At 42.9% G+C, this 25,062-nt stretch overlaps 1 protein-coding gene across 4 annotated transcripts in view; it reads right to left on the reverse strand.

Moving 5' to 3' along the window:
* Positions 1–25,062, reverse strand: part of LOC129700355 (alpha-(1,6)-fucosyltransferase-like) — a 664,773-nt gene that overhangs the window by 442,510 nt on the left and 197,201 nt on the right. For 3 of the 4 annotated variants that reach the window (XM_055640772.1, XM_055640769.1, XM_055640766.1), the window contains exon 3: positions 24,418–24,508. The exons of the other annotated variant lie outside the window; for it this stretch is intronic. The gene's annotated coding sequence lies outside the window, so the exon portion shown is untranslated. The remainder of the gene's footprint in view (positions 1–24,417; positions 24,509–25,062) is intronic. 4 annotated transcript variants of the gene reach the window in all.

A 25,062-nucleotide genomic window follows, 5' to 3' on the forward strand; every position in this document is an offset into this window, starting at 1 on the left:
CTGCAGTGTGATGTTAGATATCAGTGGAATCTGGACACAATGCCTTGTATGCAAAGTATTACCACTGAGCCACACCCAACACTTGACATAGCGAATTAATTTGATTAATCACAAAATGCAAGAGTAACTCAGCAGGTCAGGCAGCATCTCTGGAGAAAATGTATAGGTGACGTTTCAGCTCAGGAAACTTCCCCAGAATGATCTCCCTATTACAATCAGTCTGAAGAAGTGTCCCGACCCGAAACATCACCAAAACATTTTCTCCAGAGACGTTGAGTTACTCCAGCATTTTGTGCATATCTTTGGTATGAACCAGTATCTGTAGTTCATTTTCAGTACATTCCTTTGATTATTGATTAAGGTTAAATAATAGAAACAGGTGCAATGTCATGATATGCCTGAACCTCATTAGCTCACTTTTCTCCCTCTCCCCACATGGTGAAACTTTGGTCAATTTTAATGGAACTTTGACATCATACCATTTAGAATAAATGTCATGGAGGGAAGACAATTTCAATCAAAGTGGAATTATGATCTGATCCCGCACAAATGACACTCCTGGCAAGGCAAACAGTTGTCTCCCGAGGCGTAGAAGCTGATTAACTTTTAAATTTCTCAAACGTCCTTGCTTTTCCGATTGCACATTAGCCAAATGCAGAAAAGTAATTCAGGTCAGCTATAATTCAACCGTCGGGCAATGATTTCCCTTTTAGAAGATTATAACAACTTCATTATTTTTGTGCTATACGAGGCTCATTATGGTTGTCTTTTCTACTGCAGTGGGTTTCCAATTAGCATAGGGTGACAGCAAACCCCCCAAAGGATTGAATGCAGGTCAAAATATCAGGAAAGCTTGTTGCCAAGTACATTCCTTAGGAGACAAATTATTTGACGTGTAATAAATTGCCTGCTCTCAAAGTACGGGTCAAATTATTTTTTTTTACTCATTTCCATATCATGGAAAGCACATTAAATTATTCTTCTCCAACAAGTAGTAATTTTGGTATTGTTTTTTTAATTAATTTAAATGTTAAATAAATATATATATTTAATAGTGAATGACAAAGAACATTTCTGCGATTGCAGAGCAAACATTCAGTGTGAGGGGAATAGTCGGTGTACATCCCACAAACAAGACTTCACTGAGTTACAGGAAGTTGTTGAGCAGGCGAGGACTTCATTTCTAGGAGCGTAGGGGACTGAGGGGGGACTAATTGGAAGTTTATAAAATCATGAAGGGCATATTTAAAGCCCTGTCACATGGTACGAGTTAATTCCAAGAGCTCTCCCGAGTTTAAAAAAAACAAACTCATGGTAAGCACGGAGAATGAACGTAGCGGGTATGTCAGAGCTTGGGGATGTCTCTTAGCGCTAACGGCAGGTACTCAGGAAGACTCGCGAACAGCAGGGAAGCACGGGAAGATTCGTGAAGATTTTTCAACAAGATGAAAAATGTCCACGAGAGCCCCGACGAGTGACCATTACCGTAAATCTCCGAGTTTGAATCAGGGCAAACTTGGGAGAACTCTTGGAATGACCGTGGGACAGGGGTTTTAAGGTGAATGCACACTGACTTTTTCCACAGGGAAGGGGAATCAAAAACTAGAGCACATCGGTTTAGTGAGAGAGGGGAAAGACTTAATCGGGATTTATGGGACAACTTTTTCACAAGTTGGATGGAGCTTGTATGGAAAGAGCTACCACAGAAAGTGCTTGAAGCAGGAACAGTACTAAAATTTAAACCTCATTTGTCCAGGTAAATGGATGGGAAAGGTCAAGAGGGAGATGGGTCAAACATGAGCAAACGGGACTAGTTTAGAAGGGACATCTTGGTCAGCGTGCACGAGTTAACCCAAAAGGCCCATTTCCATGTTGTTAAGATGCTGAAATTAAAAATGAAATATGTTGGAAATACAATGCAGATCAGGCCACAACTGTGGAAAGAGAAACAGAGTTATATTTCAGGCTGAAGATCCAGAGCAGACCAGGGAAGTGGGGGAAAATCCTTGTTAAGCAGCAAAAAAGGGGTGTGAGATGTCAACAACGGGATAATCGCCCCAGTTTTATCACATCAGTGTCATCCCCCTTGCCCAAAGTTTAGCAAGCTGATTGTCTCCCCTTCCCAATCCCAACAAGAGGCTTTTCATCTCAAACGTTAGCTCTGATTCTCCTTCCACATATTACCGATATTACCTGCTGAATATTTCCAGTATTTTCTATTTTTATTTTAGAAGCAGGAAAGATTTGTGTTATACAGATAACCCTTGTTATAACAGACCATAGGGATGGAAGTTAGACAAGGGTATTAACAATTTAGACGAGGGAAATAAATGTAACATCTCTAAGCTTGCGGATGACACAAAGTTGGGTGGCAGTGTGAGCTGCAAGGAGGATGCTGTGAGGCTGCAGGGTGACTTGGATTGTTTGGGTGAGGGGGCAGATGCAGTATAATGTGAATAAATGTGAGGTTATCCACTTTAGTGGCAAGAACAGGAAATCAGATTATCTGAATGGCGTCAGATTAGGAGAAGGGGAGGTGCAACGAGACATGGGTGTGCTTGTACATCAGTCACTGAAAGTAAGCAGGCAGGTACAACAGACAGTGAAGAAAGCCAATCATTGGCCATAACAAGGTGTTTTACTGCAGTTGTACAGGGCCCTGGAGTATTGTGTGCAATTCTGGTCTCCTAATTTGAGGAAGGACATTATTGCTATTGAGGGAGTGCAGCGTATGTTCACCAGGTTAATTTCAGGGATGGCAAGACTGACATATGATGAAAGAATGGGTCAACAGGGCTTCCATTCATTGGAATTCAGAAGGATGAGAGGGATTCTTATAGAAACATATAAAATTCTTAGAAAACTCTAAGAGGATTAGACGGGGTAGTACAGGAAAAATATTCCCGATGTTTGGGGGAGTCCAGAACCAGGGATCATAGTTTAAGAATAAGGGGTAGGCCATTTAGGACTGAGATGAGGAAAAACTTTTTCTCCCAGAGAGTTTTGAATCTGTGGAATTCTCTACTACAGAAGGCAGTGGAGGCCAATTCACTGGGTGTTTTCAAGAGAGAGTTAGATTTAACTCTCAGGGTTAAAGGAATCAAGGATATGGGGGGAAAAGCCCGAATGGAGTACTGATTTTGGATGATCGGCCATGATCATATAGAATGGCGGTGCTGGCTCGAAGGGCGGAATTGCCTACTCCTGCACCTATTTCTATGTTTTCTTTGTTTGGATGGTGTCCGTTATTGCCGATTGTCCATTATAACCGAGAAAGGGATTCGCTCCAACGACCCAGCGATCATTCCGTGAAATAATTAGGTGTTTTAAAATACAAAGTTCTGTTTAACAGCTGAAAATTTATTTTTGTTACTGCAAGTTAACAATACTAAATGCGGTTTGTTACATTGTTTAACAGAGTATCTTTGCAAAAGTGTTGATCGAAGCAATTGCTTGTCAATTTCAATGGCCTCCCACAGTGCAACTAGCGGCCTGTGTTCTTAAAGAGACAGTGGTGTCTGATTATTGTAAGGATACTCCTTCCACTACAACTGATATCCATTATAATGAGTGTAAAGAGGGGTCATAAACACGTTGTGTCTTTACTACTCGTTTATTAATAACAGCTGCTGCCCTAGCTGTACGTGGTCTGTCACCAGAGCTAGAGAGCGATCAATGGGTGGGGAGGTTGCAATTATACTTCTGATATGGGGAGTGGTTAGTAGTGGTGAGGTCACTATATTAAAGGTACATGCACATGATCTACAAAGAGGTCCATAATAACGAGGGTAGGCTCTCGTTTCATTTGCATCTTCCATAATTTCCCTGTCTAACAACTGCATGCAGTTACTGTTTTGGCCTGAAAACCTTTCACGAGCAGCAAAATAGTCGATAAAAAGGACAATAGGTTAAAGTTGTAATGGTTGAATAACACAAAATTATGAAATACGTCTGAGAGAGACATGACACTTGGCATTGTCCTTGCTACAGGGATAGATGATCCAGAACCCTCAACTAAAGATGTTGAGACATAAACTGAAACCCAACCATGGCAGCTGAATTTAACTCAATACATCAAGCACAAAATGATGCTGATCCTTCAATAACAGCAAAAAAACACAACCACTTGTATATCGAACCTATCGGTTTCATCCATAATTTTTATTGAAAGAAATTTGCTTGTCTGAATTGTTCGACTATGTAGAAGACCTCCTTCGACTATGTTGGAGACTAGGTTCAACTAGCTACGACTAGCTTTGGGAAAATTGGACACCGAATAGTGGATAGTGAAGACGACCTCCTTCGATCTCCTTCGACCTCCCTTTGACTATGATGAACACTATCTACGACTACCTTCGACTATCTTCGATTACCTTCGACTACCCTTGATTACCTACGAATAACATGCCGACCTACTTCGACTAAACCTATGAGTAAAAAAAGTATTGATGGCGACCTTTTTTTACTCGCGGGCATTTTTCAGCATGTTGCAAAATACGCCGCGACCTAGCTGAGGCCTCGAGTACACAGGGACTACTCTCGATCATGAAGGAGAGTTACAAAGACCTCCTAGCACCTCGTGTCAACCATGCTGCGAGTATGAGTCGAGGGCAAACTTGCCAGAATTCGCGGATTAGGTCGCCGCATTTTAAAAGAGCCTACCATGTCACCTAGATCACCAACAATAGATGCTGGCTTTGTCACTGACATCCAATATGTTGCAACAAAATTCATGAAGTTCAAGCATTGTCGAGAAACATTTTGCTTGGAAACTTCACTCGAGGTTAGAGCTAGCCCCACACAGGGCAGCGATTCCTAGCCTTTTCCTCGCCAACGTGCACTCACTGGCAAACAAAATGGATGAACTCCGGCTAAGGATCACCTCCCACAACTGGATCAAGGACTGCAACAACCTGATCTTCACGGAAACTTGGCTCAACACTGACATTCCTGACAGCGCCATCCAGCTTTCGGGGCGTCATTTACTCCGAGCGGACAGGACATCAGACTCTGGTAAGACCAGAGGTGGGGGCCTGTGCATTTATGTAAACAAAGCATGGTGTACCGACTCCACCATCATCGAGAGTCACTGCTCAGCTAACCTTGAGTTCCTCTTGGTTAGATGCAGACCGTTCTATCTGCCCAGAGAGTTCACCTCCACTGTTGTGACTGCAGCCTATATCCCTCCTGATGCTAATGCCAAGCTTGCAATGAAAGAGCTGCATACTGCCATTAGCAATCAACAGACGCACAACTCCGAGGCAGCCTTCATTGTTGCGGGTGACTTCAATCACTCTAACCTGAAGACTGTACTCCCCAAATTCCACCAACATGTATCCTTCCCCACTAGAGTAGACAAGACACTGGACAAAGTCTACACCAACATGACTGAAGCTTACAAAGCCATCCCCCTCCCCCACCTTGGTCAGTCTGATCACGTCTCATTGTTCCTGCTCCCTAACTACTCCCCACTCATCAGACGGGTTAAACCAACTGTGAGGACAGTTAAAGTCTGGTCAGAGGAAGCGGACTTCACACTTCAGCAGTGTTTTGGAAACACTGACTGGAAGGCGTTTGCAGCCCAGGTCACCCTTGACTCCCACACGGACATTGATTCCTACACATCCTCTGATCTGGACTTTATAAACTCCACCATCAATAGTGTCACCTCCCTCAAACAGGTGACCATATACCCGAATCAGAAGCCATGGATGAACAGCGAGGTCAGGCTACTGCTGAAAGCACGGGACACCGCTTTCAGGTCAGGCGATGCTCGAGCCTACAGTTCATCCAGGGCTAACCTGAAGAGGGGCATCAGGAAGGCCAAGCACTGCCATTAGCTCAGGATTGAGGAGCACTTCAACAACAACTCCGACCCCCGACGCATGTGGCAAGGCATCCAGGCCATCACGGACTACAGACCCTCCAACACATCCAGCGACGCCTCCTTCCTTGAGGAGCTTAATCACTTCTATGGCCGCTTCGACAGGGACAATCTAGAGACAGCCATCAAGGCTGTGCTCCCTGCTGATCACCAGCCCCTCACACTCACCCCCTACGACATATACGTGGCACTGAGTAGGACTAATGCACGTAAGGCTGCTGGCCCTGACGGCATCCCCGGGCGCGTGCTCAGTGCCTGTGCTGCGCAGCTGACAGACGTCTGGACTGACATCTTCAACCTGTCACTTGCCCAAGCAGTTGTCCCCACTTGCCTTAAAACCACCTCCACCGTGCCAGTGCCAAAACACTCCACTGCGGCAAGCCTCAACGACTTCCGCCCAGTTGCACTTACCCCCATCATCACCAAGTGCTTCGAGAGGCTGGTCCTGGCACACCTCAAAAGCTACCCTCCACACTGGATCCCTATCAGTTTGCCTACCGCAAGAACAGGAGTACGGAGGATGCCATCTCAACTGCACTTCACTCCGCCCTCTCCCACCTCGACAACAGAGACACTTACGTAAGAATGCTGTTCATCGATTACAGCTCAGCATTCAACGCCATTATACCATCAAAACTGATCACCAAACTCGGTAACCTGGGCATCGACCCCTCCCTCTGCAACTGGATACTGGACTTTCTAACCAACAGACCCCAGTCTGTGAGGTTAGACAAGCACACCTCTTCAACCCTCACACTGATCACCGGCGTTCCACAAGGCTGTGTGCTGAGCCCCCTCCTCTACTCCCTCGTCACCTATGACTGCACACCTGTACATGGTACTAACACCATCATCAAGTATGCAGATGATACAACAGTGATTGGCCTCATCAGCAACAAAGATGAGCTGGCCTACAGGGAGGAGGTCCAGCACTTAGCAGCATGGTGCGCTGACAACAACCTGGCCCTTAACTCCAAGAAGACCAAGGAGCTCATTGTAGACTTCAGGAAGTCCAGAGGCGGCACGCACACCCCCATCCACATCAACGGGACGGAGGTGGAACGTGTTTCTAGTTTCAGGTTCCTGGGAGTCAACATCTCTGATGACCTCTCTTGGACCCACAATACCTCTACTCTGATCAAGAAGGCTCATCAGCGTCTCTTCTTCCTGAGGAGACTGAAGAAGGTCCATCTGTCTCCTCAGATCCTGGTGAACTTCTACCGCTGCACCATCGAGAGCATCCTTACCAACTGCATCACAGTATGGTATGGCAACTGCTCTGTCTCCGACCGGAAGGCATTGCAGAGGGTCGTGAAAATTGCGTAACGCATCACCGGTTCCTCGCTCCCCTCCATTGAGTCTGTCCAAAGCAAGCGCTGTCTGCGGAGGGCGCTCAGCATCGCCAAGGACTGCTCTCACCCCAACCATGGACTGTTTACCCTCCTATCATCCGGAAGGCGCTACAGGTCTCTCCGTTGCCGAACCAGCAGGTCGAGGAACAGCTTCTTCCCGGCGGCTGTCACTCTACTCAACAACGTACCTCGGTGACTGCCAATCACCACCCCCCCCCGGACACTTATTATTATTTATTCAAATCATTTGCTATGTTGCTGTTCCAGGGAGATGCTAAATGCATTTCGTTGTCTCTGTACTGTACACTGACAATGACAATTAAAATTGAATCTGAATCTGAATCTGATCTGAATCTGAAGGGAAACATTTTGTACAGATTCTTCAAAGATACGGGGAACATGCCTGAACATTTTAGACATAACGGCCAAAATGTTAAAAGCAGAGCAAGACCATACTTTGTGACGAATGCAGTGGCTCTGGCCTTTAGAAGATAAAAGGTTCTTCTTCTCTTTGCATAGAAACACTCCAGGGATCTCTCATGTACTGTAATTGTGTCCTGTTTTGGTTCCAAGCGTACTGAGAGCATCCATCAACTTTCAGTTGTCACATTCTGGCTTGAAGTTCAGAACAAATCTCATTTTTGTTTGTGACGTAACATGGGTCAGGATAATCAGTGGCAGTAGTGAAGTAAGTCGGTTTAAGGCTGTCCATGTCATCAAAACACATGGCAAACTCCAGAGAGTGGAACATTGTGTATCTCTTAATTTTCAGGGTTACTTTAATTTAATTTTTTGAGATACAAGAAAATCTCAAGCAAATGCTTAGGTGCTCATGTATTTTGATTTTGTCAATCAAAGAACCTTTGAGAGCTGATACATCATAATCTAATTTGAAAGATAATCATTCAGGATAATGCTCAGCGGAATTCTTCAGAGCCAATACTCCACTAATTCCTATCAGTGAAGTACCTTTTGGAAAAGAATTGGGATAAATGAAACAGAGTTTGTTTGATGGATGCCAAGAGATCCGTGAGCATTTTTGTTTTCTTCAGCATTTTGTTTTCTTCAAGGCTTTATTTCTTCAGGCCATATGGCCAACAGTTTGCACAGCTTGAATCAGCTAACTCAAGCAATGAGGTGGACGTCGACACAAAGTGCTGGAGTAACTCAAAGGAATAGGCAGCATCTCTGGAGAAAAAGGATGTGACGCTCTGGGTCGGGGCCCATCTTCAGACAGACCTGAAACGCCACCCATCCTTTTCCTCCAGAGATGCTGCCTGACCAGCTGAGTTACTCCAGCACTTTGTGTCTATCTCTGGCATAAACCAGCATCTGCAGTTCCTTGTTTCTACAATGAGATGGAGGGTTCTGTCAGGGGAAACATTGTGGTTGTTTCTTTATCCTAACAAACATCGTATGCGTTCGGTTTTAGAATGATTTGCTTCTGTATAAGATTTGCCATCATGAAATGTTTTGCTGGGGTACATTGAAAAAGAGTCTGCAGCATGAACACATGTCAAGGAGAGCAAAATGCCAAGGATTAAAGTAGTCAACTTCCACTTGGCCTAAACATTTCAGGATTTTCCATAGAAATATCCCCGCTCAACCACTGCTACCTTGACACAAGACTAGTTTTTGTGTAAAATGGGGCTTCTGTTCAACTTCAGAAAGGGATAGCAGACCTGTGATGCCCCAGGAAATGTTCCATTAATTATATTTTCAATCAAGTTGCAGTACGTAAGCTACTTATGAATGAAAGCTGTGTGCATATTTCAAAAAGTAGCCCCCTTTGAGAATTCTACACAGCACTGTGATTAACTATGAAAAGGCTACAGACATTTTTGGTATCGAAAATCTCAACATATTTATGCACTTCAGTGTTTGTGGAAGCTCAAGGTAACATTGTATGAAAGGAGAATTTCTTTCATTCAGCCAGAAAGGTGACTTTTGAACCTTGCTATGAATATGAAGTTGCATGGCCCTATTTCAATGGTGGATAACATATACTTTCACAAAAGTAAGTCTAGTCCATCACCTCCATCAAGTGGTTATGGAAACCTAGTTGACAAGCCAATTAGTTTTTGACAGCCTTTCCAGTTGATTGATATTATCCTGCATTTAAAGACCTATTCACAATCTAGATTCAGTCAGCTGCAAATCATTGAGCTTGAAAGTTTCTGCAGCTTGATTACTGATTCATTCAGGAGAGTTGGCTGGTTGGTGATTGCTTCAGCATTTCCTGATGAGCCACTGTAAATGTGGCTTAATTGCAAGGGAGACCTAAACACATGGGCAAGGACCTGCACTTGGACTGAGACCGGGTTGAAATTCAGAATTTTCCATTTTGCATAAACTCATGTTTTAGTTGACATCCTTTGCGGCTAGATTTAAACTGCTTATTCCACGGAGTACTGGGGGTTAATATCTACTAGGGTAGATTTCACCTGCAGAGTCACTCTTTTATACTTGTGTATCTCTCCCCAGACTCGCTAATGCCATATGCCACCTGCTACCACAGAGGGTACTGGCTGCTCCCATGACATTATTAATGGTTCTGTTGTTAGTTGCAAGGAAAAATGACAGCACTATTTTCACCATTTATGTGCCTTAAACTACATGTCTGAAGCAACATCTGCACCTGATGTAACCACATTGTCAACTCACTCATTCTTCTCTCCCTGTTCCATTCTGGTCCAACATGTACAAGCGCATGCGATTGTTCAAGCAAAATTTTAGATTCGTCTGCCATTCGCATTGATGGCTGCTCCATCCCAAATCACCTGCACAAGATAAGACTTTGGTCATACATCTATCTATGTACTATTAAAACTGTGTGTGTGTGCGTGCGTGCGTGCGCGTGTGTCAGCCTTTGATTCCTTGGTCCGCTAGCACCACACGCTGAAACTCTGTCATTTTTTCCATTTCGCTAGCGATTTCTCTTTTACATTCACTCATGCACTCCTCAAAACATTTGGACATTATGTACACATTTTTTAATAAAATCCAATCCCCCCCACCCCCCCACCCCCCTCACTCATTTTGTCGCCTCCTGCTGGCCAGCTACCATAACGGCTGCTGACGCCCGGCTCTGCTCAAAACACTCCGACATTTTCCCTTACCACTGGTGCCTGGCCCGGCTCTGTCACACTGCCTCAAGCCAAACATCGGATGTTCAACCACTGCTTTTTGAGCAGCGGGGGAACAGCCAGCGCGACAGAACCGGCGTGTCAGGTGCCAAGTGCCGAGGATGCGAGGCCTCACAGTCTCTAATGTGGCCGCTCTCACTGACTTTACCGTCAGCTGCACGGACAACTTCGTATCTAGCAGCAGAGTGGCTCCGTTAATGCATTCATTCCACAGTGAGTTCAGTTCGGTAACAACACCCCTCCCCTCCCTCTGCAGAGATGGAGCAATGCATTTATTGTGTGTAGAGGCAGGACTGTCCAATTCTGAAGAGACAAAGGTACTGGTCAGTTGTGCAGTGTACAATACCTCATGCCCACATTACAGGATCTGCATGCCGAACCAGTAGAAGCCATTTCTATACCAAATTGCTTGTACATAGTTGGTTAAAGAAAGTCATTACGCTAACAATCAACATCCATAATTGTTTTTCTTCATAAACTCAGTTGCATGGTGGCAAGAGGTCATCATAGGTCATGTGTAAAGAGAGTCCAGTGCAACCAAGGTGGTGTTTTAACCTTAACTCACACTGAGGAGAATCTCAGAATGCTTGAAGAATGAGGAAACTTCATGGGCATAAAGGGCCTTTATGGGCAAGTATGATGTTGTGGGAATTACAGACTGGGGTAATCAGGTTGGTACTGGACCCCAAGAAAGGGACTTTGTAGAGTGCCTTTGTGATGGATTCTTAGAGCAGCTTGTACTGGAGCCTACCAGGGGGAAGACAATTCTGGATTTAGTGTTATGTAATAACCATATAACCATATAACAATTACAGCACGGAAACAGGCCATCTCGACCCTTCTAGTCCGTGCCGAACACATAATCTCCCCTAGTCCCATATACCTGTGCTCAGACCATAACCCTCCATTCCCTTCCCATCCATATAACTATCCAATTTATTTTTAAATGATAAAAACGAACCTGCCTCCACCACCTTCACTGGAAGCTCATTCCACACAGCTACCACTCTCTGAGTAAAGAAGTTCCCCCTCATGTTACCCCTAAACTTCAGTCCCTTAATTCTCATGTCATGTCCCCTTGTTTGAATCTTCCCTACTCTCAGTGGGAAAAGCTTTTCCACGTCAACTCTGTCTATCCCTCTCATCATTTTAAAAACCTCTATCAAGTCCCCCCTTAACCTTCTGCGCTCCAAAGAATAAAGCCCTAACTTGTTCAACCTTTCTCTGTAACTTAGTTGCTGAAACCCAGGCAACATTCTAGTAAATCTCCTCTGTACTCTCTCTATTTTGTTGACATCCTTCCTATAATTAGGCAACCAAAATTGTACACCATACTCCAGAATTGGCCTCACCAATGCCTTGTACAATTTTAACATTACATCCCAACTTCTATACTCAATGCTCTGATTTATAAAGGCCAGCACACCAAAAGCTTTCTTTACCACCCTATCTACATGAGATTCCACTTTCAGGGAACTGTGCACAGTTATTCCCAGATCCCTCTGTTCACCTACATTCTTCAATTCCCTACCATTTACCATGTACGTCCTATTTTGATTTGTCCTGTCAAGATGTAGCACCTCACACTTATCAGCATTAAACTCCATCTGCCATCTTTCAGCCCACTCTTCCAACTGGCATAAATCTCTCTGTAGACTTTGAAACTCTACTTCATTACCCGCAACCCCACCTATCTTAGTATCATCTGCATACTTACTAATCCAATTTACTACACCATCATCCAGATCATTGATGTACATGACAAACAACAGTGAACAGTAATGAACCGGATTTGATAAAGCAACTTGAGGTTAATGAGTCATTAAGAGGTAGTGACCATAATGTGGTCAGGTTTAATCTACAATTGGAGAGGGAGAAGGGTAGATAGGAGGTGTCAGTGTTATAGTTGAATAAAGGGGACTATGGGGCCATGAGGGAGGAGCTGGCCAAAGTTGACTGGAAAGATACCCTAGCAGGGATGACAGTGGAAAAACAATGGCAGGTATTTCTAGGAAAAATGCAGAAGGTGCAGGATCAGTTCATTCCTCGGAGGAAGAAAGATTCCAAGGGGAGTAAGGGGCGACTGTGGCTGACAAGGGACGTCAGGGACAGTATAAAAATAAAAGAGAGAAGTACAACGTAGCAAAGATGAGGGGGAAGCAAGAGGAGTGGGTCATGTTTAAAGGACAACAGAAGATAACTAAAAAGACAATACGGGGAGAAAAGATGAGGTACAAAGGTAAGCTAGCCAAGAATATAAAGGAGGATAGTAAAAGCTTCTTTAGGTATGTGAAGAGGAAAAAATTAGTTAAGACCAAAGTTAGGCCCTTGAAGACCAAAAAAGGTGAATTTATTATGGGGAACAAGGAAATGGTAGATGAGTTGAACAGGTACTTTGGATCTGTCTTCACTACGGAGGACACAAACAATCTTCCTGATACAGTAGTGGCCAGAGGATCTGGGGTGACAGAGGAACTGAAGGAAATCCACATTAGGCAGGAAATGGTGTTGGGTAGACTGATGGGACTGAAGGCTGATAAATCCCCAGAGTCTGATGATCTGCATCCCAGGGTACTTAAGGAAGTGGCTCTAGAAATCGTGGATGCATTGGTGATAATTTTCCAATGTTCTATAGACTCAGGATCAGTTCCTGTGGATTGGAGGGTAGCTAATGTTATCCCACTTTTTAAGAAAGGCGGGAGAGAGAAAACTGGGAATTATAGATCAGTTAGCCTGACATCGGTGGTGGGGAAGATGCTGGAGTCAATTATAAAAGATGAAATAGCCGCACATTTGGATAGCAGTAACAGGATCGGTCTGAGTCAGCATGGATTTACGAAGGGGAAATCATGCTTGACTAATCTTCTGGAATTTTCTGAGGATGTAACTAGGAAAATGGACAAGGGGAGAGCCAGTGGACGTAGTGTACCTGGACTTTCAGAAAGCATTTGTTCAGGTCCCACATAGGAGATTAGTGGGCAAAATTAAGGCACATGGTATTGGGGGTAGAGTGCTGACATGGATAGAAAATTGGTTGGCAGACAGGAAACAAAGAGTAGGGATTAACGGGTCCATTTCAGAATGGCAGGCTGTGACTAGTGGGGTACCGCAAGGCTCGGTGCTGGGACCGCAGCTATTTACAATATACATCAATGATTTGGATGAAGAGATTCAAAGTAACATTAGTAAATTTGCAGATGACACAAAGCTGAGTGGCAGTGTGAACTGTGAGGAGGATGCTATGCAGGCACGTGCCGTCAGGATAGGCACTGCCTTCCCCGACTAAAATTATGACATGGTAATCATTAAATATAAATAGTAAAGGCATGGGAGAATTATACCTATCTAAGAGATCGATCTCTTACGTAGGCATAATTCTCCATGCCTTTCAGCCGCAGCACGTGTAACACGGCAAGGTCTGTGCAGCCCACGTGCCGTCAGTGCTGCCTGAAGCCGTCAATTTCAAGGGGAGCTGAAGGCAGCTGAAATTCTGCCTTTGCTGTACCGCGCATGTGCAGCAGCCTACTGTGCATGTGCAGCGCAAGTTTCTTGGTGGGTTTTTCAAATATGGATTGTCATTACCTGAAGGGTATATTAGGAAGCAAAGAGAGAAGAATGGAGTTTGTGTACCTATACCGTGGTAAGTACACTTCTTGGTACTTTCTGTTTATAAATACTGTATTTCCCGGGGTGGTGGGGGTAAGAGCTCCTTTCACAGTGTTTGAGGAGTCTGGCCCGGGGTAAAGTTGCGGGGAGGGCAGGAGCATTGTGAAGGAGGGGATCGGGGCCAGTAACCCCCTTGCGACGCTCGGGCACGGAGCCACCGCATTGTGGCCGGGGAGTGAATCAGCTCGGGTGGCTGCCGCAGCGCTGGGGGCACAGACAGCAGAACTGGCCGCCACTTCCAAGGAGTCCAGAACCAGGGGCCACAGTTTAAGAATAAGGGGTAAGTCATTTAGAACGGAGACGATGAAACACTTTTTCTCACAGAGAGTTGTGAGTGTGGAATTCTCTGCCTCAGAGGGCGGTGGAAGCCGGTTCATTGGATATTTTCAAGAGAGAGCTAGATAGGGCTCTTAAAAATAGCGTAGTCAGTGGATATGGGAGAAGGCAGGAACGGGGTACTGATTGGGATGATCAGCCATGATCACATTGAATGGCTCGAAGGGCCGAATGGCCTACTCCTGCACCTATTGTCTATTGTCTATTGTCTGTCCCACTTATGCGATTTTTTCGGCGACTTGCCGACACCGTCATAGATGCAGCAGGTTGCCTAAAATTTTCAACATGCTGAAAATCCAGCGGCAACCTGAGAAAGGTATGACGCTTTGGGCGACTACTCACTACTAAACAGGCGTCACTTGTGGCCCGCAACATGTAAGTGGGACAGGCCCTTCACGTTAACTTCCAAAGGAACATGTGCCTTAGTGCAGAAGGACTATGTTTTCTTGAAGCCTGAAAGTGAACACATGAACCAAGTGGACATGAATCTTAAAGCCATTGTCAAGGCTTGAAACCTGATCACATAACATAATGTTATTCCTTACCAATCACAGTCCAGAACTGTGCCCAGATTCTCTTGGACATCACATCATTGCTGAAAGAGGATGCGCCATGGAAATGGGTGAAGCACCTAAAGGCATGTTATCTTTCTGCAAGAAGCCAGAGTAATATATCTCTCATGATGCTTTCCTTCTATGATACTACTCAGACATTAGGCTTCACTTTAAATGCCTCTAAATCTGCCCTTGAGGTATTCATATTTTACAGCAACCTGGAACAGCTCATTGCTTTTCTCTTTGTTGGTATGCATGATGCAAGAGGAATCATGCTCAATTAGAAAATAAAACATTGGCAAACCCATTTTGGACCAATAGCTGCTAACAGATTGTTACACAGTTTTCGATGTCCAACCCTAAACCACAGTTGGCCATTGTGTAATTCACTAAATGGTGACATCAACAATGCAGCGTGGGCCAAACTCCAGCATGGCTGTTCTCACAAATTTTAAATATTGAGGATTTAGACAGAATGCCAAGTACATCCATTATCAGGATGCTAAAACAATCACAGGGTAAGCAACACTCCTCCTACTATATCAGAGGATAACTTTCCTGTTAATAGTAATGGAGTCTGTGATATTGCCACAGAAGAATCCAACATTAAAACAAAGTATATTGTTTTTTCTTCAGTAACTGAACTGATCTGGGCATGTTTGGATATAGCCTTTCTATCCTAGATGTTATAAGCTATTATAAGCTATAAGTATCAGAGCAGCATCAATGAAGCCACAAAGTAGTTGTTACAAATAGCAAAAGAATGGAAAACAGTCACTTGGAACATGTGGGCATTGCTAATGTGTAAGCAGTAGTGTAAGCAATGGGCCAACATAAATAAAGTTTAGCAATAACTAACCAACAAGTGAGATCATAGTCACTGAGAGTGCAACTCCAGCTGTGGATGTGGCAGATCATTCTAGTCTGCTCACTTGGGACTGCTATTTAAATTGGTCTGAAGTTGTGGGGCCATGTACCAGCACTGAATACGTTATATAAGAGCTCATGTTGATGTTTAGTAGCGAGTAGAGTGTTTACGATGATATATGCATTTTTATTTCTATTTATTTTTTACTGCACACTGAATGGACACTGGTTGAGCAAAGTTTTTTTGTTTCCTCTGGGTATGTGAGTACTCAGGAAAATGACAATAAAGATATACTATACTATACTATATCTGGTTTTGCATTACAAGGCCTATCTGAGAAGATTGGTTTGTTCAAAGTTCTTCTCACATTGCAAATGCGTGCACAATGATACACAGATCATGAAATATGTTCAATTACCATCACAACTATCTACAAAAACAATAAAAGGGAATGTTAATGTGAAGATTAACAATGACATGTGACATTGTAGCACCATTCCTTAGAGCACCCAAACTGCTACCTATTCTGTCCTCACTAACACTTGAAAGTCAATAATGAAAAATGGGAGAGGGGTTCACATTCTTGTGAATTGGGCACAAGAAATAAAGTTGTTAGGTTCAAATATCTCAAATCACAAGATCAAATAGGTCAAGTGTCTCTGAAGAACAATAAATGACGACACGAAAATTGATAATATGTGAATAGTGAGGATAATCTAAGACTTCTGGGTGATTTAGGTCTGGAGGAAAGACATGCAGAGCAATGTCAAACAAACTTTAATCCTGCAAAGTGGGAGGTGATGAATTTGAGAGAACTACCAAGGTCATGACATACACATTGGTTGGGCTCCTGAGTGTTGAGGAACAAAGGGGTTTTGATCTCCAAGTCCAAATATCCATGAAGTTGCCAGTACATAAGGTAATACAGGGATTATACAAGATATAACCCATTTGCTGGGAACAAAACACAATTTATGGTAGAACTTTATAAAATGAGTTAGGCCGCAGCTAGAATACCATGTGCATTCCTGGTCACCACATTCAAAGAAGGATATGCTTGCACTGGAGAGGATGGATTCTCCAGAACGTTTCCTGGGATGGAATGTTATGAAGAAATAGTGGATAGACCGGATTTGTTTACCTTGGAAAGTAAAGAGGCTGAGGGAGGGCCTGTTGGTGGTACACAAAATTATTAAGGTTCATGGAAAGAGTAGATAGTAACACTTCCTCATAGATGAGGTATCTTAAACTAGAGAATATCGGTATATCGTTAATTCCACCAGGTGGCGCTTCGATGGCAGCTTCGCCTACAGTCTGTCTGTCCTTTTCGTCTTTTTTTGTGTTATTTTTAGTGTGTTTTAAACGTTTGAGTTAATGTTCTCTGCTTTGTTTTATGTGGGGGGTGGGCAGTGTGGTCAGGGGAAACTTTTTTTTCAATCTTTTACCTCACCGGAGATGCAATTGTTTTCTGGATCGTATCTCCGGTCGCTCTGCGGCTCGGGACTGACTTTGAGCCCCACAGCGGGGCATGGACTTACCATCGGAGCCATCCTTGCCTGGGATCGACGCTCCAACCGCGGCCTGCAGACTTTAACATCAAGGAACTCACAGTCTCGGGTTTAGACCGACATCGGGAAGCTCCAAAAAACGCACGATGTTCGACGAGCGCCGACCCAGGCGCAGTCGTCTTTCTTACAGTTTGGCTTTCTTCCCAACCAATTGTTCAAGCGCTTTTGATTGCAACATGCGCCTTAATTTAGTTCCTCAAAGAAACTGACAAGTTACTAAAGAAGATTGAACTTTTATTTCACCTTCCATCACAGTGAGGGATGTGGAGGAGTCACTGTGGTGGATGTTCATGTTAAAATGTATTTTATGTGTTCTGTTGCTTTTTATTGGTATGACCGTATGGCACATCAAATTCCTCGTATGTTGCAAAACATACTTAGCTAATAAAGTATGATTATGATTATTATGATTATGATTATAATAAAGAAAGGCATAAGAGGTTTAGAATGAATATGAGATTTTTTTCACCCATTGTATGATGTGTATCTGGAACACACTGCCTCAGCAAAGATGCAGGCAGATACTCTTGCAACATTTAAATATCTAGCCAAACACATGCGTCACATGCAGATGAAATGCTGGTAAATGGGATTAGTATATTTGGGTAATCGATGATCAACACACAGACATGGTGGAACGAAGGGCCTGTTTCCCTGCTGCATGACTCCATGACTTTAATTAAGGTACAACTGCTCGGCATTTTTTCTTGGCTTTGTTTAAGAAGGAACTGCAGATGCTGGAAAATCGAAGGTAGACAAATATGCTGGAGAAACTCATCGGGTGAGGCAGCATCTATGGATCGAAGGAAATAGGCAACGTTTTGGGTTGAAACCCTTCTTCAGACTGATGATCTGTGGCTTTATCGCTTGCAAAAGAAACTGGAAAAGTGGAAAACCAACGTTGGTTATAAGACCCACAGAGGGATAAACTTCTCTGGCTCTGCTGCTCAAAAATTACATAATATGCTCAATAATTTACAAGCTGTAAATATTCATGCCCAACAGAGGACACAAATGGAAAAGGCTGTTATAATACAGTGATACATACACCAAAACTCCACCATTTTCCCAGTCAAAATGTCTGTTATCTATAAAATATTGTAGTTTGGCTCCCACATCATTTTAGCTGAAAGATTCGGAATGACGTACAAAAAGCAAGATTTGTTTTCGACATCTCCTGAGTTTCAATAATACCAGCGCAAGATCTTTCTCACCAAATAACTCGCTAATTGTCCAGCAGCACAATCAAAATATAGTCAATTATCTGAATCATCAGAGCGTTTCTTTCTTTAACCTCTCTTTCAAAACACTCCGTTTTGTTGTAAACTGTATTCCTGACCCACACAGCAGAAGATACAGAAAATTGAATAGGATGGGATTGCCTGGGATTTCCAGGACACATAATTCAGGATAATGGTCATGAAGGTTAATGTAAAAAAAAAATGACAAACTATTTTTTGTGTATAAATAAATTAAGTTTCTCAAATTCAATCATGAATAATTTTATGGTTTTGGTTGAGGGAGCTGACATTGTTAAATTTAATATAGTACTTCTACAGAATAGTATTTCACTAGAAGCTGCTGAAAGATGGAAGAACTCATTCAAGAAGAATCATTCACAGCAATCAGAATGAGGTACCTGTCATTTCAAGGATCATTGCTGGATCAGAGCCCAGGGCACTCAGGTTAAGAAACAGTACATTCATTAAACGTTCTACAGCAGCCTTTTCCAAAAAATGTTTTTTCTTCATTCCAGTCAAAGTATTTCTAAATAGTCTTCTTTCACATTCTCTGCAGCACTTTTTTTTTGTAGAATTAAACGAGAAAGTTAATTTACCTTTCTCAAGTTATTTTCAATGGTTCTTTATTTCAATGGTACTTCAATAGGTGCAGTGAAATTCATTTTTGTATATAGTTCAGTACTTATCACTCTACATAATCACTTAGATACATCTTAGATAAGCTTCTCAGATACAGTACATGTGTATAGTAGTAGTTCACTGACAGTATGCATAACACTGAGACAGTATACAGAACACTTAGACAGTATATAGAACACTGAGACAATACACAGAACACTGAGACAGTATATAGAACACTGAGACAGTATACAGAACACTGAGACAGTATATAGAACACTGAGACAGCACACAGAACACTGAGACAGCACACAGAACACTGAGACAGCACACAGAACACTGAGACAGCACACAGAACATGGAGGCAGTACACAGAACACTGAGACAGTATGTAGAACACTGAAACAGTATACAGAACACTGAGATAACATACAGAACACTGAGACAGCACACAGAACACGGATACTTTGCTGTTACTCAAACAATGTTGGCTTACAACTGTATTATCTGCAACACTATGCACTCACTATGCACTACCTCTGGGTAGTCTTCCCAATTCAAACTTGACAATGAGAGTTGTTATTCTATCCTTTATGCATTCCCTAAATTGATGGAAGTGATGGGAAAAACAGCACCAGACACAAGACTAGAAACTGCAATTTTCCAGCATGACCCCATTGATGTTAGCATTAGAATTACAGGAGTGAAATGTGCCCTTTTCCCTCCTGTCAGTGATGGTCGATCTATCCACCTTCAGTGAAAAACTAAGAATGAGGCAAATCAACATACACATGCTCTGAATCGCCCTGTGGGTTCTGTCCATCAAGGGACCATCAAGGCACCGCATAACAACTCTAAGAGCAGGAGGTGCTTTATTCTTACAAAATATTTTGATACCAGAGCAAATCAAGTTGCCATGAAATTCATCTTCCATCCTTCGTGTGTAACAAAATGGAATGCTGCCTGCGATGTTAACCCATGGGTCCATGATTAACTCAAGCTCAGTGGGGAATGGGATCGAAGAAATATTTCATTATCTTTTTCATTCTCAATACTGCACTTCACCTCTAACAAGTTTGCTTCCACACTGGAGCTAATCAATAGAAAAAATGAGAAACTATTCAAACACATCATCTCCACCTCAGAACAGTGTCATCCTCAACCCTGAGGGACTGCTTAGCAGGAGGAGATGAGCTTAAATATATGCATGCTTGTGTATAAATTTGTTTATCATGTGTGCAAGTCTATGTTTGTGTCTGCGTACACATCTGCATGCATGCGAGCTGGCATGGAAATTAATTGATAAAAAGCACATAGTGCTGGAGTAACTTAGTGAGTCAGCCATATGGAGAACATGGATAGGTGATGACAGACACAAAATGCTGCAGTAACTCGGCGAATCAGGCAGCATCTCTGGCAAAAATGAAATAAGTGACGTTTCAGGTCAAGACCCTTCTTCAGATTCCTCAGTCAAAAGAAGGGTCCCGAACCAAAACGTCACCTATCCATGTTCTCCAGAAATGCGGCCTGACCCGTTGAGTTACTCCAGTACTTTGTGTCCATTTTTGTAAACCAGCGTCTGCAGTTCTTTGCTTCCACATGTAAATTAAGGACATACTCCCTAAAAGATCAATTCTCGATTTAAATCTCAATCTGTCAGCATCAGATTGGGATTCGCCTGAATATTTGGCAAGGCTAAAATTCATCACAGGCACAATGTTCAATGATCTTATATCAATGGCAGCTTGTACTATCAGGCATAGAAATTCAAGAGAGAAGTGAACTCCAAAAGGAGAAGACAGAAAATCACAATACTTCAACAAGATTAGTTTTCAGCTAATATTGAACTTCAGAAAAAATTGTCAACTTATAAAGCCACTGACAAACCTGCATCACAACCAAAAGATCAATTGTGTCTTGTACTGGGTGATACCTCTTGACCAGTCAACCAGGCAGTCTGAGTGTAACCCTGCAACTCCTGGACCACAGATAGCAAGCTGGCTGTAATACCAACTGCAGGCGAGTGAGCTGAGTATCAACCTCTGACTCCAATACTGGTGAGTTGGTTATAACCCCCGACCCTAGAATTGCAGAGCACTCTGAAAAATAGTCAAACATCATGATGAAAGCAGGTAGATGTCAGCCGAGTCCTTTTTGAATACCAACTTTGCACTGACCACCTATTAAGCCTTTAGAAACCGTTCCCAATAGTAGTTATTCAGCTCCGTGAGGATTCCATCATTCAAGTCCGGTTCTTTCCATATATCCCTCAAGGTCACAACCTATTCCTCAAAAAATTCAGAAAAACGTTGAGCAATCTCAGTCTTAAAGTTTCCAACTGATGAGCATATTTAGTTTACGATGCCTTAATCTTTGTCTGCAAAAAGACCTCGTGTATTAATTCCTTAAATAGAAGATAGACACAAAGTGGTGGAGTAACTCAGCAGGTCAGGCAGCATCTCTGGAGAAAAAGGATGGGTAACGTTTCAGGTCGGAACCCTTCTTCAGACCCGACCTGAAATGTCACCCTTCCTTTTTACCCGGAGATGATGCCTGGTCCGCTGTTACTCCAGCACTTTGTGTTTATCTTCGGTATTTACCAGCATTTACAGTTCCTTTCTGCATACCATTCCTTACATACTTGGCTCCAATTTTAAGATCTAACCTGCTGTATCCTTTCTGAGGAATTAATATTTTTGTACCTGTCCTACTATATTCCTTAGAGAAGTGTAAAAACAGGGAACTGCTGATGCCGGCTTACAAAATAAAGACACAAAGTGCCAGAGTAATTCAGTGGGTCAGGCAATATCTCTGGAGAACATGGGTAAGTGACGTTTCAGTCAAGACCTTTCTTCAGTCTGATGTCTCCTATTGTATTCCTGAATTGTTTTAAAAATCTTTATTTCTTAAAATCCAAAGAGTTGCTGCAACCTGGAGAGGTAATTTCTGAAACATCTCCACAATGGAGTTGAATGGCCTTGAATTGGGCAATGGAGTTGTACTTCCAAACAATGTTTGCATGAATAATGCCTGTGATGCATCATATTTAGAATAACGGTGCAATTTTAATTCCAAAATCGAAACAGCTCATGACAGATTTTACCAGAAGTATGATGATGGGTCAGGCAGGAAACAGTGTGGTCATCAAGACCTTTTAAACACCTTGAGCTTTCATTGTAACCAAGTCTGTGCACGTAAGTTCTTAGGTCATAGAAGCAGCGTTAGGCCATTTATCATATGTTGTCTACTCCACCATTCAATCATGGCTGATCTACCTTTCCCTCTCAACCCCACTCTCCTGCCTTCTCCCAATAATCTTTGACGCCCTTTCTAATCAGTAACCTATCAATCTCCACTTTAAAAACACCCAAAGACTTGGCCTACACAGTCGTCTGTGACAATGAATTTCACAGATCCACCACCACATGGAGTAGGGCAGATCCCCAAGTGTTGGAAACTCAGCCAGCACCAAGCAGTGGCTGTGAGCTAAGAGCTCTTGCTTTAAGAGTGTAACTCATGCTCTGACAGGGCCAGCTGTGATCTTGACTGGTATTATTCTACTGCACAATCACATATCCTTGGCTGTCGGCAGATTTTCATCTTTCCCATTAAGAAAATGCCAGGGTGGAACCGAAGAAAAAGAACTCATCTTACTCTTATTAATCTCCCTCTGCCATAATTTTACCTACCCACTTCGTCTCTGTCTCGTTGTAATTCCTTCACACCTCCTTTTAAATTAGTGTCATCTTAACATCTGGCATCAGATCAAGAATAAACTAAGGCCCCAGAACACATTCTTGAGGAACACGCCTTGTCACATCTCTGAGGAATAAAGACATTTCCTGCAAGGATTGCAGGTACAATGCTAAAATAATTCTGTCACAATGGCATTTTTGGAAATGGAACTAACTTATTGGTTTAAATTCTCACTTCAAGATAAAACGACCAATGTTACTGTGAAGAGTAAAAAAAATGTTTAGTTTGGGCTGCAGGATCCTGTAAGTAACTCGCAGACACAAGGGACTGCAGATGCAGGTTTACAAAAAAAAACACACAAAGTGCTGGAGTAACTCTGTGCGCCAGTCAGCAGCTCTGAACGGCATGAATAGGCAATGTTTCGAGTTGGGGCCCTTCTTCAGGTTCTTCTTAAGTGACTAATCTGAGACCATTGTGACCTCCACCAGGGCCACCGTCCCACCTCAGAGACTGCAGGGATATGGTTAAGAACTCTGTTGCCAAGGACCATGGGCAATCAATGCTTCCTCCCTCCAATTATCATCCAATCGAGAAATAAAAATTTAAATTCCACCGCAGGACCAATCCTCATCCCACACTTTCCCTCCAACCCTCCACCAACAAAGCCGAGAATCCTCCATGTGATGCCTATCTTTACTATTAAACTCTAAAGACACAGCGTGAAAACAGGACCTTTGGCTCACCGGGATCGCGCCAACCAGCAATCACACCGTACACTATCACCATCCTACACACTAGGCGCAATTTACAATCTACAGAAGGACAGAAGTCAATTAACAAACGCACATCATTGTAGTGTGGGAGGAAAACAGAGCACCCAGAGAATACCCACGCAGTCACAGGGAGAACATACAGACAACACCCGAGTCTCTGGTGCTGTGAGGTAGCAAATCTACTGCTGCACCACTGTGCCACCCCAAATCCTGAATCTAATCCTGAATCTGTATCCTGAACTATTATTCAAGTATTTGTTGTCATAAGCACTTACAGCCTACCCTATTAATTATGCAGCTTTTGAAAGAAGTAAAAATATTGACCATGTACCAAGGTCCACATTTAGCATTTTTCTGCCCCCCAGTTTATTTGCTTGGCGGGCTTGTTTATACAGATGCTCTTGATTAAATTCTCTCAACTCTCTTGAGTGGCAATATTTATTTCCCAACATGACTAACGAGAGATGCTACTTTCAAAAGAGTCCTTACATAATTAATATTATAATGGATTTCCATCTTCCTTCAGTAATAAAAACAAAAATACATTTTTCATAAGCTACTTGGAAGATGATGTACAATTTATTTTAATTCCCACTTCTAAAAATGATTGCTGCACCCCATTGTTTCGTGGAGTTTTTTTTAACCCAACAAGCATTAAAAATGGATTCATGCAATAAAACATACTGATAAGCACCTCAAGGGGTAAATATTTTACCTGTGCTGTCAGAGGATTGAGGACAATGCAGAAAATAGATCCAGATCCTCACATCTGCTTCAGTCTTTTATTTTTACACATTCTTCATCTTCTGCAAAATTGAAAGCATGACATAAACAACCTTGTCAGCAAAAGTCCAAACAATTTCTATTGATGTGAAATATGGTTGTCAGAGCAGCCTGAACACATCTGTGTACAATCCTGCACACAGAATCCTTATGCTGAGCAAATTGTTTTACATGCACAATCCAGGTTCCTGATGGTTGTACATCTCACTTGCAAATACAGGGCAGCACAGTGGCGCAGCAGTAGAGTTGCTGCCTTACAGCACCAAACACCCGGTTCGATCCTGACTACAGGTGCTGACTGTAAGGAGTTTGTACATTCTCCTTGTGACCCCGTGGGTTTTCTCCAGGTGCTCTGGTTTCCTCTCACATTCCGAAGATGTGCCGGTTTGTAGGTTAATTGGCTTCTGTAAATTGTTCCTAGTGTGTAGGATGCAAAACTGGGATAACATAGAACTAGTGTAGGAAAGAACTGCAGGTGCTGGTTTATACCGAGGATAGACACAAAATCCTGGAGTAACTCAGCAGGTCAGGCAGCATCTCTGAAGAAAAAGGATTCTCCAGAGGTGCTGCCTGACCC

The sequence above is a fragment of the Leucoraja erinacea genome, chromosome 9 (assembly GCF_028641065.1).
Source record: "Leucoraja erinacea ecotype New England chromosome 9, Leri_hhj_1, whole genome shotgun sequence".
In the NCBI taxonomy this organism is placed as follows: domain Eukaryota; kingdom Metazoa; phylum Chordata; class Chondrichthyes; order Rajiformes; family Rajidae; genus Leucoraja; species Leucoraja erinaceus.